Source organism: Ambystoma mexicanum, chromosome 9 (genome assembly GCF_040938575.1).
Source record: "Ambystoma mexicanum isolate Mex_15411 chromosome 9, UKY_AmexF1_1, whole genome shotgun sequence".
Taxonomy (NCBI): domain Eukaryota; kingdom Metazoa; phylum Chordata; class Amphibia; order Caudata; family Ambystomatidae; genus Ambystoma; species Ambystoma mexicanum.
The window spans coordinates 873760578-873773231 of NC_090931.1; the positions used below are offsets into that span (position 1 = coordinate 873760578).

The 12654-nt window shown below is 43.8% G+C and overlaps 1 long non-coding RNA gene across 1 annotated transcript in view; it reads left to right on the top strand.

The window, feature by feature from the left end:
• The first annotated feature begins 1621 nt into the window (after positions 1–1621).
• Positions 1622–12654, top strand: part of LOC138488722 (uncharacterized) — a 40307-nt gene continuing 29274 nt past the window's right edge. The window contains exons 1-3 of the long non-coding RNA XR_011274703.1: positions 1622–1727; positions 2919–3010; positions 9936–10121. This is a non-coding gene — a long non-coding RNA (uncharacterized lncRNA). The remainder of the gene's footprint in view (positions 1728–2918; positions 3011–9935; positions 10122–12654) is intronic.

Below are 12654 nucleotides of genomic sequence, written 5' to 3' on the forward strand. Positions count from 1 at the left end.
TGCTGGTTCCCACTGAACCCCCCTGTTCCCCATCTTGCTTGGCCATGGGGGAAGAAGAGGCGCACGGCGACGGAAGCACACATTGCCAGTGCTGTATGATATCCAGCTCCCCCACAGCAGATGGCTGGGCTCTTCAGCAATCTGTCATGGGGGATCCAGATATCATACAACACCGGTCCCCCTGCTTTGGCTGTCCCTCTGCCTCGTCACCCCTCTGGTACATAGGACGGCGCTGGCCGGCTCCGAGATCTGGCATCAGATGTCTGGCTGGATCTCGGGACCCGGCCTGCCTCAGCCATGACCAGGCTTTACCAAGCCTCCAGCTTTGAAGAGGGAAGCTGGGGACTTGGTGGCCAAATTTAAGCAGTGCTCCTTTCCCCAGCCGTCATACTCGCATTTCCTGGGTCTGTTTGCTCATCCCGTTAGTTTTTTCTATCCTGAAGGGGACACCACGGAAATCAATGGGCCGTGAACATCACTTTGGCGGGAGGGGGGTGGTCACTGTTGAAAGCAGGCAACCTACATGCTGAACACATTATTGTTCAAATGTGCGTTTTACACATTCAAAGGAAAAAAGTAATTTCCAAACTCAATAACGCTGCTGAAACTTGCGTTCACTAGTTTTCTTTGAGCACCACACCAATACTCTCTTTAATTTGTGTGCCCCTTGCTTTGTGTTTTATCACAGGTTATGTTTATAAACATGTTATGTTTTTACAAATAAATTAGGAAATTAAACTGGGTTCATGGGTGCCAAACAGAGACAGAAATACCCCACCCATCCCTTGACCAAACACATTTTATAGCACTTCCTTATTTTTTTATGAGTATTTGCAAAAAGTCATTTTATTCAAGTTTTGCATATATTCTTTTGTTTTTATTGTTTTGGTTAAATTCAACCTTAAACACAGTCGCAGCAATGGTCTGTCAACCTGCTGAGCTACCCCGGGAGCCATCTACTATAGAGCAAGTCTATGCATCCCTTGATGTACTAAAATCACTGCATTACCAACAGTACATTAAGTGCACCGCTGCCATAGAAGTGATTTAAAGTGGAATTCATGTATATCATCCTGCTGTGGGTGCCAGGCGTTTGCTTGCATGTGGCACCATATGTTGCAGAGAAGCCAGGGGCCCTCGTGTGTGACATGCCAGCCGTGGCAGTCTGCTGCTACGTCAGTGCTCTCACCTAAGTGAAGCATAAGCTACATGGCTATTACTCAATGTTTTTCTGAAAGTTAGCTCGGTGAGTTAAGAACTACTGTGTCGTATTCTATGCAAGATATGTAGATGAATGATTTGAATGCCAGCAGGCTGGACGTCTCAACTGTTAAGGGTAAAATATAACAAGCTGATGCTCTTTCGCTCGCTCGCTCTATTATTTTTTTGTCTCTGTGACTGAGTATGAGTCACGTTTTTAGGTATGTGCCCTGACTGCTCTCTCTGCCAACTGGGGTGGACTGGCCTATAGGGAACTTTGGAGATTTCCTGGTTGGACCCTGCACCCTAGGTCCCTTTTGTGTGCAGGGGAGGATGTGTGCTGACTGGCAGAGTGTAGTGCGGAAATATTGGTACGGTCAATTTGGTAAGTCTATAATAATTTTTTATTGTACTTTTTCAAGTGCAGGAACACAAATTGTCTCAATCATCCCATCTTGGACAGCAAAGTCCCCAGCAGCAGTGGCACCATAAAAACATCCTGACATCTGTATTAGGACTTGCCGACGGTAAGGATGTCTTTTTTAAAAACAACTGTATTTTGCTGTGGGTGATGGTCAGGTAATTTTAAAGGTATTGTAGGAGTCACAATCGGGGATTTCAAACCTATGATTGAGGCTGTTCCTTTCTCATGTCCAGTTTGGGGCAGTATTGAAAGTTCGTCTCATGTGGGAGTTGCATTTACAGTGCACTGTGCACTTTCTCCTGGTTTCCCAGCGTTGCGTCATGCTTACTAGCTGATGTCTAATGCCCAAGAGCTGGTTTTTACCCCTGCTCATTTTTGAAGTTGCAGGTAGACCCATGTATCCTTGACTAACTGTTGTCATTGCAGCAGGAAGAAGTAAACTGGAGGGAAAACCCTAAGTATTGGGAAGGTCAGGTTAAGGGCATCAAAACTGCTGTTATACAAACAAGGAACTGACCATATCCCATCAAAAATATTACTCTTTTTACACACACTGTTTTTTCGTGTGGTGCTCTACAAACAAAGGCTGAAAACTAGTACGCCTATAAAACAGTAAATGTTGAACCCAAATGCTCTGGATATCTAATTAATTTGATATCTCAGGCTACCCCGGAGCATCGAGTGTTACTACCTTGGAGCAAAAGAAAATATATAGAGAAAACTGCTGTGATAGCTTAATGGCTATTTTTAATTATGCAGTTATTGTTTAACAAATAAACATGATCTCCCAAAGGAGCATTTACAAAAAAGTGGTACTTTCAAAAATCGAAACCATGATCATTAAAATGCACAGTGGATTACATCAAATACTATGGAACATACATTCTGGTATTTGACAAGAAATAAACATTTTCAAACAAAAAACCATCCACACAATGTGTGATTAAATCCACAATCTATATGATGAGTTGAAAAAACAAAATGAGGAAAATAAAACAACAAAAAGCAGAATCCCAACACATCCTGATTTTGTGTAATAGGGCAAAGCAACCAAATGCGACCCCCACCGGAGTCTGATGTATTGGTGGCCTCGGCCAAAGGACCGATTGTCAGGTCCTCGGGTTTGGAGCCCAGGGCATGTGTGGTTCCAAACTGATGCCAGAGGTCAGGTCCTCCTGATGACTTGGAGGGTCAACTTGTGGGAGTTTATCAAGAGTTTATCAAGAGACCAATCCTAGGTCAGGTCAGGTTGCAGGTAGACCCATGTATCCTTGACTAACTGTTGTCATTGCAGCAGCATCGCTCCAAGCGTCGGTGTGTCAACCTAACCACCTGTGTCGCAGCAAGAAAAATCCAGTGAAGCACTTGACCCAGTCACGCAGGCAAGTAAGGATTTCTTTACCCTATGTAAGTGCTGAAGGTTTATATCAGCCCTGTACAATGTGCATCCAGGTGGGGTTTTCGCTGCCAGTCTGTGGCCTAGTCCAGGACCCCACACGTCAACAAAAAATTTGAGCTAGAACTTCACGATCTGAACAGGGAGTCTTCTGAGACTTGTATTAATGTGGTGTTTTTTAATCGAAGCAGCATTTCTGACCCATTTCTGCCGAGTTTTTTCCCCCCAAGTGGATCACATGGTTTCGTTCGGGGATTCCCCCCCCCCCAACAGCCTTTTCACATGGTTTGTTTGAAACCTTATGTGGTGTTTGTCAATTTAAATCTTTTAAAGCATTTTTATTTTTTGAAAACTTGATATGGTTTAACCTCTTAAGTGCCATTGAGGTTCCCCCCCAGTGCCAATGGGTTATTTTTAAATTGGCGGTATTCACCGCCCAAACCCGCCAACATTTCCCCCCTCATTAACCCCTTAAGTGCCACCGACGAGCCGGCTCGTCGGTGGCAACCTGGAGCGGTTTTTACCGACGAGCCGGCTCGTCGCTGGCATTTAAAGGGTTAAAAAAAATAACATAATATAAATTAACGTGGAGGTTTGCAATGTTTTCAGAGTCAGGCTCCTTTTTTAGATGGATCGTTGGTACTAAGTGAAAATATCTTTTTCACTGTAACGATTTGGGGGGGGGGATTGATTTAGAAAGACCGCTTTGTGACCACACAGAGCAGTCTTTCTAACTCAAACTATCATACTTGTCAAACCCCAGTCGCACACAAGTGTGCGCAGGGGCTGCCCGTTGCTGTGAGCCCCAGCAGAGTCATCACAGGAGGCAAAGGTGAGTTTTGGACTGTATGTGTGTGCGCATGTGGGTAGGATGCGTGTGTTGTGGGGTGGGGAAATTGGGTGTTCTGGGGGGTCTCCCCCTGATTGACGAGTTAATGAGCAGGTGGGGAAGGAGGGAGGCAGCATGTGATTTCATACAAAAACAGCTGGAAAAAAAACACTCTTTTTTGTATTCAGGCTTTAAAATGCAGAAATAACACATAGAGCTGGATAGTTTCCTAGTGCCCAAAGATGGTAGCAATCTCAAATGAAAAGCGGAAGGAGAGGTGGAAAAGCACACGAGAAATGCAAAAACACGGAAATATGTATTTTTTTTGCATTTTGGGTTCACATGGATCGCAGTTGCTGTGAAGCTGTAGTGTGTGGTTTGTGGCGCTGCATTAGCAAGCCTGAAGCCAACACTATTAAGGCGGCATTTGGAAACAAAACATTAGCAAAGCAGACCAGGGAGTTGTTTGTACGGCAGCTGCAAGGCATACACAAGCAAAAAGACACTGTTAAAATGTGGCCTCAGTACCTGCAAAAGCTTTGGAACCTTCTTACCACATTATCTGGGGGGAAAAAGCCCTTTACAGATGCTGAGAGTAATTCTGCCAACAATTCTCGCTGTCAACCGGGTAATGCTTAGTGACGGTGCAGGAGAGAAATGCAAAAGTATCCTCATGTCTGACACCACAATTTTCCGCCACATCACTGACCTGTCCTCTTCTATAAGTACAGAATTGATATCGTGCTTGAAATATTGGAGAAATATTGTGTAAACCGATTCAGGGCAGAGCAACTGCATCTATAGTCATTGACATTGTTAACTACTTCCTAAGTTACCACTGGCGTGTGTTGTTATTTGCTTGGATGGTGCTCCTTCAATGGGCCTCATCACGACTTCGGCGGTAACCCTTAAATCCGGTGGTAGCGCTATTACCGCCGGATTTAAGGGTTCGCCGAATCAGGGCTTCAGTGGATTTCGCTCCAGCTCTGAGCTGGGGGGAAATCCGCAGAAAATTTGCGCTATTACCGCCGGCGGGAAATCCGCCCGCAGTATTAGCGCGAAGATTCCCCATTGAGCCCAATGGGGAATGGGGCATTCCCGAATGGGCTCAGTGGGGAATGGGAACTTACATTACCGCCGAACTCGTGATCCGGCGCTATTAGCGCCGGGGAGTTCGGCGGTAGGGCTAATACCGCCCGCGCCAATAGCGTTACCGTTACCGCCCAAGTCGTGATGAGGCCCAATGTCTGGTGCTGGAACTGGGTTAAAAGTGAAGTGTTGGTAGTAGCTCCACATATATTGTGGACGCACTGCGTGATTCCTCCGGGAAGCTTTGCCTGTGCGCAGTATGGGGAATGGACTCTCAGAGGTGCTGACTTCTGTTGTAAAGATTGTGCATTTTATTAAGATGCACCGCACAAGAGCCGTCTGTTTGCCACATTATGTGCAGAAATGGGAGCTGAACATGATGCTTTGTTTCACACGGAGGTCAGGTTGCTCTCCGGGGGGGGGGGGTTTAAATTGTGTTTGGACACCGGGAACAAAGTGAGATGCTTTCTCCTGGGTTTAGACCAGACGAAAGAAGAGCCTCTGTGTGATTCACACTGGTTTGTACTGTTAGCTTACTATGGGGACCTCTTTGAAAAGCTACATTTTTTAAAACTCTCCCTGCAAGGCACAGAAAAGAAACTACATCATTAGCTATGAACACAAAAATGTCAGCATTCAAGAAGAAGTTGGAGCTTTGGAGGAGGAGGGTTAATGTCTGCATTCCGATGCGTTTCCATTATTAGCAGATGCTCTTGAGGAGTCAGGAGTATGATCTTTTCTTGTGTTGCTGAACTAATGGGAAACCATCTCAGAACCACTCTCAAAAGTACTTTCCAGAGGATAATTGTAGCATCAATGACTGAGTGGTTCAGCCTTTTCTAGCAGACGTAGGAGCCTGCCCACCTCCCAATACACCTCCAGGAGGAACTAATGGAACTTCAAAGTGACCGCCTACTGGAGAGCCAATTAAAACAATTGTCCTTGGGTGGATTTTGGCAAAATGCTGTTTCCTACTTTATCCAAATGCACAATCAATGTACTGTTACGTTTCAGCACCTCGTACCTTTGCAAGATTGGATTTTCAACACTTGCAGCCCTAAAGACTAAATATATGTCAAAGCTGGAAGAAAACCTGTGGTTGGTTATTGAAAAAATGTAACCCAATAGTGATGGCTGGCTGCTGAAAGGCAGGCCCACCCTTCACACTAGTTCTCCAGTATGCCACTGTCCAACTTGCAAGTGACTGCATTGATAGATAATCAAGTTGTACTTTTAGTTAAGTCCCCTGTAGCAACAAATATTTGCCCTCTAATTAATTTGAGTTATTGCAAGCAAGGATTTTGAAAGAATGCTGTTTGGCACCCACAACTCAATTTGGCACCATCCTACATCAGATAAACATTTTGGAGTCCATGTGTGTAGAGGGGCCAAAGCCAGGTACCTTTTTTCTTATGGAGGGCTCGGGGGTCAAAAAGTTTGATGACCACTGCCTGTAGAGTGACTATCTTGTTATAAAGAATGTTTTTTATTTATTTTTATTTAAAAAAGGCAAAAAACCTAATTGCTATCTTGCTGGCACTGCTATATGTTACAAATGTTTTGATTGCTAGTTTGGATGAGTACTTATCCTCCCTGGTCCCTAGGGGACAGTGCATGTGTGGGCTTAAACAGCAGACGCTAAATGTACTAAAAAAACCTTTGCAAAATCCCTGGTTGCTTTAAAGTGGTCCATTAGCCACATGCTTGCTGTGCCCTTGTGTGCGACGTTGCTATGTGTCCATTAAGGTGCATATACAACTTGTACACATGACCGCACCTTCAGTGGGTACATACAAAATCATTCCAGTGCTTTACTGTCAAGGAAAGAATTGCATGAACCCAGCGATACTCAAGATTTGACTCTGTCGTCTGCTTAAGAACATTGCAGTGTCACATAGCCCCTGTCAGAATGTGTTTATTGTATATAGAGGGCACAATGCTTGTAATTTTCAATAGGTTGCCCAGACAGCTGCATGCCAGTGCACAGACACCCGCTGGCATAGATTTCCCTTGTGTGGGGATTGTTGATGTGTGGCTTGTGTGAAGCGTGTGTGACTTTAACAGCATTTTTAATATTGCTTAATTCTGAAGCAGGGTGCCAAGTGGCAAAGTTTTGTTTGGCTAGAATGAAGGCTGGCTAAGTTTTGAACTGTGTGGCAGATTGTTTGAGCCGCTGTGTGGTACGGGGTGTGATGCACACATTGCCAGGTGTAGTCTCAGGCTGGGGATGGTTGAAACGCCCTGATGAATGAGTTCTTTAATTCCTGCATTCCTCCTTCTGGTGGCACAGGGTGCTTTGGGCTTACATTTGCTGTTGTGATTCTGCACACATAGAATGTTTGCAGCTATTGGCCATCCAAGCTCTCATGAAAAAGGGAGAGAAAAAGACTCCTTTAACCAACATTGGACAGAGGCGCCCCCCCCATCTATTTATTCCTCTCAACCATGCTTTCCAACCTGATAATTGCTTTCACTTAAGCCATTGAACACCAGCCAACTCAAAAAAAGTGGCATCCATTAATTGTCCAGCAACTGAATTTGCATTAAAGGAGAGTCTCAACACCCCTCCCCTTTTCAAGCTGGGAAGATTGTTGAGATTTGTGTAATGTGAAAAGTGTACAGGGCAGGTACACTGTGAAGTTCAAGGTCAAAGCACCCCTAAAGAGGTTCTGTAAAGCTGCCCCCCATAAAAAGTGAACTGTCTGACATTCAAAGACTCATTTTGTATTGTAATGCTTTTGAATATTTTTTCACTGCTGGAAGTTACGGATGCTATACCCGCAAGGCAGAGCTTTTTACGCCATTTATTTTAAAGAGCACATAGATGGCTTGTTTACCCCTGTTTTCCATTGCCTTTTCGGTTCACAGTAGGGCTAGTTGTGCCAGCCTTTATGCGCAGGGGACTGTGTTCTAATTCCTCCCATGACTCATACTCCACTCCATCTACGTTTAATTTGGTCAACACCTTGGGGAAATCGCTACATGATTTAATAGATACAAACGTACGTTTCAGGGACTCAGGATTACTGCATGTTCTAGTTCTACTTATGTCACATTCTCTATATGGGTTGATGAAGACACCGGAGGGATTTTATTGCCCCTTCAATGCAGTTTGTTTTTTTCCAACCACTTGACCTCATCAGTTAATTGAAGATAGTTTGCCTGTAAACTTTATTGAATGTTTGCTAGGGATAGTGATCCCGAAGATATCTTTTTTGATAATTATTTATGATGATCTGGGGTGAATGCTTTTATGGTTTTTCTTTTTCTCTAATGATGGGAATAGTTCATTCTCGTTAGATGATGTTGAGCTAGTTTCTTGCTTGTCTGGATTTTTCAGCAGCCTTGTGTATAAGAGGACTGGCGTGGTAGCAGGAGTTTTCCGACCTGGGCGTGAAAGGAGTGCTGTAAATCGCTTTGCTATTTGAAAGTGGGAGGTCACTGTATTCCCTTAAGGCAGTGGTCTTCAAGCCTTTTTATGCTGAGCGCTCCCTTGAGTAAAAAAATGTCTGCCCTTCCCCATAATCCTTAAAGCCCCCCACCACCGGGCATCCTTTGGGCCTCCCAGTTTGAAGGCCTCTGCCATAAGGTGCCCTAGCTGTTTAGCATACAGAGGCCCCCTTTTTGTTGGTGGGGCGACTGCTTCCCTGTTCCACACAGTGACTGTTGTACTGATCAGGCTGATTGCTTTCAAACCGTAGCCAAGTAGGGGATACATGCTCCTACTGGCTGCCCCTCTCTGGCTTTAATGCTGTTGCTGCTCCAATGACCCCACAATGTTCCACACAAATAGTCCATGCCTGCTTCAGATAGGTGCACCCAACCCTCTATGTAATAGGTTATCTACATGTATCCAGCTGTGGTGCATGTGTGAGAAACCATGCCTCTGCAAAGTTTACCCATGGCTTGGTTTACTTTTTTGCAGGATTTTTCCACTGCTTTGAGCGCTGCACTAGTTCAGCGGTAGTGCATAATTTATTGCACATTAGCGATGCTTATGGGGTTTGGGGGAGACTTCAGACCCTTCTGGAGGATAGTGCCTGGCTCATATTAGCAAAGGCATTCCTGCTAAGGTATAATATTTACTTTTTGTTCCCCCAGTAAAGAGCACTTTGGTCATGGGTTCTGTCCCTGCATACCCTCCTATTTCCTGTGCATGTTGCTGTCTGCAAGCTGGGGCTCTCTATGGTTGATATTTACATTTAAGAAACTGAAACAGGTGCTTGTCTTTTAAAGGACACACACAAAATGACTGCAGCATTTTAGGTACAAGAGCTCTGCAGTTAAGAACGTATTGCCTCTCCAGAAGACCCACCTCTAATTTTGCGAACAGATGCAACTAGTTAAAACCACAATGGGTGGAAGTCTTGGAGGAAGTTCACCAAGCACGAAGAGACGCTTCACTCATAAATCGGGACACGTCAAGCAGGAATATCCGTAGTTTAGTTTAGTTTAGTTTAGTTAGTTTATTTATAGAGCGCGACCGAACCCTCGGGTAGCTGGGCGCATAATCATATGGACAACATAGTTACATATCGTTGCGCACAGCAGGAAAAGTACATACATTCAATGGTGCAGACAGATGGTGAAGAAAAAAATAAGCAAAAAATACAATAGAAAATGGCAAACCCGGGTACATGGTGATCCGTTTCAAGGTATAGTTAAGACCTAGGATGCGTGAGTAAGTGGTACGGTGTTAGGCAGAGAGACAGGATTTCACCATGGATCTGAATGGCCAGAAGGAAGCTTCCGATTTGATTGCAAGAGGGAGGGTGTTCCAACATTGAGCTGCAAGAACCGGGAAGCTGGAACCTCCTGCTGTTTTTAGATTGAATTTAGGGACCTTGAGCTGGTGCAAGTAGGGCGTTCTGGTGGGTCTAGGAGTGCTGTGTCTAGCTTTATAGCAGGCCCACTATAAATTGATGGTTTTGGGTACAGATCTGGTTCACAAATACTTGGCGCATGCTAAATTTACTTTTCTTTATTTCTTCTTTTAGACAATAACTCAAATCATGCCACTCTTTCATTCCGACAATGATCTGTGCATTTGAAAGGATGGGGAATTTGAGCCTTTGCAATTCCTGGTGAAGTTAATTGTAAATTGCTGATAGAGGGTATCGACGAATGTAGAAGAGCAAAACGTGAAGAAAAGGATTTCAACGCAGTCATGCTTTTCTAGTTAGGTAAGCAATGTATTTTTTTTGTTCATCTATTTGGTGTTTGGGGGAGGAGGGTACATCTGACGTCCCTAGGCAGTCATTCCCTTTTTTCACACATACAGATGAATGCTGCAAATGCCCACCTCATTTACAGTACCTCTTTCCCCTAGAGTAACTCTCTAAAGTATAGATGGTCTACTGATTTCTCTTATGTTATTGGAAAGTGATATGGAACGCCCTCGGGGACCATAGTCCAGGTCAGAGAATGTGTGCAGCTAGGACAGAGAATGGATTGGTATTGGCGAATCACACTCTACATCCTTAAAGTTAGGTATACAGTCTTTTAGAATGAAAGTAAAACAATATCATCAGGTTATTCATCTGTAGGTGAATTTAGTCCCATAAAGTCAGCCGACACATGTTTCGGCCTTAGCCGTCTTCAAGGCCTTGAAATTGAACACCTGGTATGGTGACCAGGTTTGGAAGTTGATTGTGAAAATATCTTGAAACAATTTTCTGATAGTACTTGATGATAAAGGGTTGAGTCCCAAGAGACCTGTCAATGGCTGGCGCGTTGTGCTAAAAGTCTTTAGTGGTGCTTGGACATCCTGGATTGGTTCCCCAAATCGAAATTCCTAAACTACCTTTTTTGATTTTTTTTTTACCTTGGATGCAATCCTGAAAATTTAGTCTACGGGTTGGGGAACCAATAGAGCGCGATTCGCAAATACCAGTCCGTTTTCGGTCCTATTCATGCAAGGTCTTTATGCGTTGACCTTGTGGAATTGGTGAGGCAGCTCGCCACTATTTATAAATGATCGTGGTCACAGCGCACTCTCAAGGGTATGTACCCATACAAACTGTGCAGCTACACTGAGTTGTGGGTAGCTGCATGGCGAGGGAGGGAAAAAGCCAAGGAGAGCAAGAATTAGCAAAACTCCAAGGGGGCGGATAGGATTGCGCTTAAGGGCAATCACCCCAGTGTACAGCTCAGGCAACATTTTTGTTGTATTGGTAGTCACATTATGAAGTTTCAACTTGCCTTGTTCATACCCGCAGCCAAGAAACAGTACACAGGAAACATTTGATGAAATAACGAAAAACTATAATTGAGGCTTTAAAAATAAAGGTAGAGGAGAAAAATTAGCTACTGGTGGAACCTGGAAAAAGAAGATGCAGTGAAGAAAAGAAGAGAATTATATTGTCAAAGCTGATGGGTGAAAACTGACTATTCCAAAACGTATGGCTGTTCACAAAAGCTGGAAAACCTAAGTCTTTTGGCAGGGATGGCTAGTGTTCTTCGTTCCTCCTACATTCCTTCCTCAGAACCTGCCTCTTATTTCACCTGGACAATTGATAGACACAGCATTAAATCGGCATATGTCTGTGTAATGTTGCAGTTCCCAGAGATGTAGCTGCGCAACAACTGCAACATTTTGGACTATAAAGTAACACGTCAATTGTCTGCTACACATTTTTTTTGTCGGACAGATGTAATTTGACAAACTCAACTCAATCACCACATCTTCTTAACAGTGTGTTCTTGTTACAGTAAGACGGCCATGCCTGTTTGGACAATGAAGTGACACCTACATGTTACCACACACCTGTGCAATCTTTCAGATTACGTTTAAAAAAACAAAAAGGAATTGGATCATCCCCACAACCGAGTTTGGTTGCTATGTCAGCCCCTACTACTAATCTACAATGTAATTGTAGATCACACGCTCCTCAGTGAAACTGAAGATGCAAGTGCTCTTGTGTGTAGAACTATTATAGTTGATATGGTGAATTTGTAGGTTGGTGCCAACTTGTAAATTGTACATGTTTTTGTACTATTCGATTTCTTTTGGGGTGGTCAGCTAATGTTTTCTTGGGTGCAGAGAATGGTCGAACTAATTGCTAGCTGCTCAAAGTGAAATTGGGTGAAGTGATCAGCAGTCTTCTCATGCAGGTAGACCTTTAACGGTTTCTTTTTAGATCACAAAGTATTTTAGTGCAGTGATTTGTAATTGTGGGAGTTTATTGGGTGTGAGATATGAAATGAGGGAGTTTAGAGGTTGGTTTGTGACATTGTGGGGTGGTTTTTAGTTTTGTATACTAAATCAGCAAACTTTAGTTAATGACATTTGAGTGCTCTAGCAAAGAAGCCAAAGATGGCAAGTTACGGCTGCAAATTCCATGTTTTCCATTACACTATCCATAAGTCTAACCCTATAGTAATACCACCCATCGTACACACAAGGAATCAAAACCCTTTTCCTAAATTGTTTGAAAGCAACATCCTCCTGAAGTTGTCTGCAATAATCTTTCACAATTTCAAACCCATCCTAAAGTTGTCACAGGGTCATCCTGGAGTAATACCCCGCCTATCTTGAAGTTGTCATGGGGAGTCATCCTGGAGTAATACAAGATCATCACTGGAAGTAATCAGAACTCCTCTTGGAGTAGTTTCTGTGATAACTCTAGAGTCCTCTCATTTGAATATTTCGGTCTATACACATACTTCAGGATGGTTTCGGAAGATCTCCCTGAACTAGTCATGGATGACTCTAGG